This window comes from Elephantulus edwardii, unplaced genomic scaffold (assembly GCF_000299155.1).
Source record: "Elephantulus edwardii isolate Elephantulus edwardi_28Jun2011 unplaced genomic scaffold, EleEdw1.0 scaffold00317, whole genome shotgun sequence".
NCBI classification, from domain to species: domain Eukaryota; kingdom Metazoa; phylum Chordata; class Mammalia; order Macroscelidea; family Macroscelididae; genus Elephantulus; species Elephantulus edwardii.
This window is the reverse complement of record NW_006400067.1, coordinates 455,447-459,693: the sequence shown is the minus strand read 5'-3', so window position 1 is coordinate 459,693 and position 4,247 is coordinate 455,447. Positions and strand designations below refer to the sequence as shown.

At 40.1% G+C, this 4,247-nt stretch overlaps 1 protein-coding gene across 1 annotated transcript in view; it reads right to left on the bottom strand.

The window, feature by feature from the left end:
* ADAMTS16 (ADAM metallopeptidase with thrombospondin type 1 motif, 16) overlaps positions 1-4,247 on the bottom strand; it is a 311,357-nt gene that overhangs the window by 285,803 nt on the left and 21,307 nt on the right. The window lies entirely within an intron of this gene.

The window sequence follows — 4,247 nt, the reverse complement described above, 5'->3', positions numbered from 1 at the left end:
CCCTTCTTTTTTTAAAAATATTTATTTATTTATTTTTCATTTCAATGAACATCTACAGAGATTTTGGAATTCCGTTCATTCATTGTTGCACCCTTCTCCTTGAAAAGCAAAACTCCCCCATTGGTACACAATCCCCCCCGCACCTCCCCCAACCCCACCCCAAACCCAAATATAATCCACTCTGCAACCCTCAGTAGGAGCGTGAAGTGTTTTTAAGCCAATAGATGGTAAAGAGGGGCGTGGGGTAGATTTTTCGCCTCCATCCCCTCAAGAGCCAACCCTTCTGACAATGTAGTTTTGGATTTCTGGTCTCCTGAACCATGAAAGAGTAAATTCCTTTTGTTTCAACAGACTTCATTTATGGTAATTTTTCATGACAACCCTTGAGAATTCATCTATCTGAAAATACATTAACTTGGTAAAAAACACAGAAGGAAAATTCTGCATTTATTAATATCCAAATTCAAAAGGAAAATTAATAAAAGCAATATTAAAAGGCAAAATCTTAGTAGACTTTAAGGTTAAGTTACAGTTGTTCCTATATATTTTTTACTACCAGTATCTGAAATTCTACGACATGTTAAAGGAAAAAAGTTACTATGAGAATACATAAAATTGAGATGTCAAAAAATGTTACTGATGCCAGGTGAGCGATTACGTGAAATGGTAAATCTGTGGGACACTAACATGTTCATTTCCCGCACTCACTCGTCAGTTTGCTGTACTGCGATGTGATGCTGGGACCAGTCACTCATGGCGGGCAGCGTTAGTGGCACTTCCAAGCGAAGCCAGAATAAAAGCAGGACTGGCCATCCATTTCTGAGATAATGGGCCCTCAAAAACCTATGAATTGCATTAGCAAATACTGTTGTACGATGTCAGAAGTTGAGTTTCAGGTAGGAAGATCCTCAAAATGCAATGCTGCCTTCTCTCACCACACTGCCCCTTAGTGGTGAAGAATGACGAGCACTCGAATCCAAGGAACTACTTTCATTGACTCATGGAGTTGTTGCTACTGTTAGAAACTATGGAACCACCTATGACTCCCAGCGACTCTACAAGTGGAAGATCTGAAGCTTATCCTGTGCCATGCTCGTGATCTCTGATATGTGTGAGCCCAATCTGACAGTCACTAACAATTCCAGGCTCTTACTCTCTCTCCAATCCTGCACCTTTCCCAGCGTGATGTCTTTTTCCAAGGGCTGGACCCTCCACACAACAGGCCCACAATAAGGGAGATGAGCTTTCACTCCCTTACCTCTAAAGAGCACTCTGGTTACACTTTTTCCAAAACAGACTCATTCGTTCTTTTGGCAGTCCATGGGATAGATTCAGTACTCTTCTCCAACACAATAATTAAAAGGCATTGATTCTTCTTCTATCATCATTCATTGTCCAAACTTCAGATGTATAAGAAGAAACTGAAAATATCATGCTTTGGATTAGGTGAATCTTGGTCTTGAAACTCTCCATTTGTTTTTCCCAGCTTCTGGTACTACTACGATGATGATGACGACGACGTACTACTCTTAAGTGTGAACTATTATTCCTAAAATCACAACAATTTATGGCTAAAGTTATGAATAGTATGAATCACAGGACACTTGATTGTGTTCATGTGAAACTTCTACTTAGGCCAGCAAGCATTTGTCCAAGCAGAGCAAGGAAACACTATATGATACAAAATAAAGAAAGAAACATGTCAAGGACGTGTCCTACCTCCATACCTTTACAATCTATATGTGGCACTGGTCATTTGAGACTTTATGAAGAGAAATGTGGCATCAGGATTGGAAGAAGACCTATCAATAAATAACCTGTGTTATGCAGATGACACAACCTTGCTTGCTGAATCTAAGGAGGACCTGAAGCCTTTGCTGCAGAAGGTCAGGGGCTGTGGCCTTCAAAACGGATTGAAGCTCAACATCAAGAAAAGAGAGTCTCACCAGTGGGCCAATTGGTAGCATCATGATAGATGGGAAAGAGATTGAGGTTAATTTCAGCATGTTTGGTTCTACAATTAACACTCTTGGCACCAGCAGTCAGGAAATCAAAAGATGATGCATTTGGAAAGTCTCTTGTCAGGGACCATTCCAAGTGTTGAAGAGCAATGTTGTCGATCTGGAAACTATGGTGCACCCAATCCAGGCCATGGTCTTCAAAAGGACTTGCTATGAATGAGAGATCTGGACAATGACTAATGATTATAGAAGAACTGACTTTAAGTTGTGATGTTGGAGAAGAATACTGAACCTACCATGGACTACCAACAGAAAAAAACATGTCTGTCCTGGAGAGAGTGAAGCCACATTGCTCCTTGGAGGCAAGGATTTGGAAACTCCATCTCACATATTTTGGCCACGTTGCCAGGAGGGACTAGTTCTTGGAGAAGGACATCAGGTTTTAAAGAGTGGAGAGGCAGCTCAGAAGAGGAAGACCCTGGATGAGATGGATCGACACATTGACTGTAGTAATGGGGACTGGTGTGTCAGAGACAGATTGGGTCAGCATAGGACAGTGTTTAGAGCTTTTGTTCATAGGGTCACTATGAGTCATAACACATCACACAAGGGCACATAAGAACAAGTCTTGAAACTGGCATTACTTCTGTTCAGCACCTTGGAGAGGTCTTTGGACAGCAGAAATGCTCAATGCAACACACCTTTTGATTTCTTGACTAGTCTCATGGGTGTTGATTGTGGACCCAAGTTAAAATGATTTTGTTGTCAACTTCAATCTTTTATCACAATGTTGCCTATTAGTCTACTGGTGAGGATTTTTGTTTTCTTGATGTTGAGAGAGATTGATATTGAAGGCTTATGTAACATGACTTAAAATGAGAACAACTACAAACATCTATTATGAATAAAAATGTGGACTGTATCAAGCCTGAATCTTGGATAATTGTAAGTTGTCAAATAAGCCCATATCCCAAGATTTAGTGAGTTTTAATGGACTGCAATTGGACATTTTAATCTTATTAAACATATGATCCACTAAGTGAGGATTGAGAAATTGACAAGGAATAGTGTCAAAAGGAATTTTCAAGACCTCTACTTATATTCTTCAAATGTTTACAAATATTTTCATTTAAATGGATAGGAAATTTTAGCTTAAGAGTACTTTAATTTTCAGAAAACCATTCAGAAGCATATGCTAGCCATTCCCTGCTGCTTTATTTGCTTGTGTGTGTACATGTGCACACACACACACAGAGAGAGAGAGAGAGAGAGAGAGAGAGAGAGAATGCTTTCATCAAATTGTTCTTGTTATGTGTCATCAAGTTGCCTGTAACTTATAGCAACAATAGCTATGGACCCACCCCATCATGAGCTAGTCTCACTGACTGCAATACATCTACTCCCATTATCCTAGTTACTATGTCAATGCATCTCTTCCATGGTCGTCCACTCTGGCACTGTCCCTCCAACCTTCCAGGTATAATGTCCTTCTCCAAGGACTGGTCCCTCCTGGCAACATGCCCAAAGTATGTGAAATGAAGCCTTAATATCTTTGCCTCCAGAGAAACTTGGTTCAACCTTCTCCAGGATAAAATTTTTTGTTCTCTTGACAGACCATTCAATACTCTTCTCCAGTACCACAATTCAAAGGCATCTATTGTACTTCTGTTATCCTTTTCTTGCTTTCTGATGCATAGCAGTAAATGAGAAGACTATGGCCTGAATCACAGGTACCTTAGTCTCTAGCCTGTCATCATTACTCTTCAGCATTCTGGAGAGGTCTCTGACAGCAGATTTCCCCAATGCAGTATGTCTTTTGATTTCCTGACTGCTGGTGCCAAAAGTGTTGACTGTAGAACTGAGCAAGGAGAAATTGTTACCACCTTCAATCTGTTGTGAGGAGAACCTGTTTCCCTGATATTGAGCATTAATTCAAATGAAGAATACAGTCCTTGACCTGCAGCAAATGCTTCAGGTCCTCCTCAGTTTCATCATGCAAGGTTTTATTATATGCATAACACAGATTGTTGATGGGTCTTCCTCCAATCCTGATACCACATTCTTCTTCATAAAGTTCAGCCTTCTGAATGAACTGTTACACATGTTGTTGTTTTTGTTGGTACTGGGAATATTGTAGCTGATGTTAGATGGATCTTAGCTGAAAGCAGAGAATATCAGAAGAATGTCTATTTGTGTTTCATTGATTATGCAAAGGCATTTGACTGTGTGGATCATAACAAACTGTGGCTGACTCTGAGAAGAATGGGAATCCCAGAACATTTAATC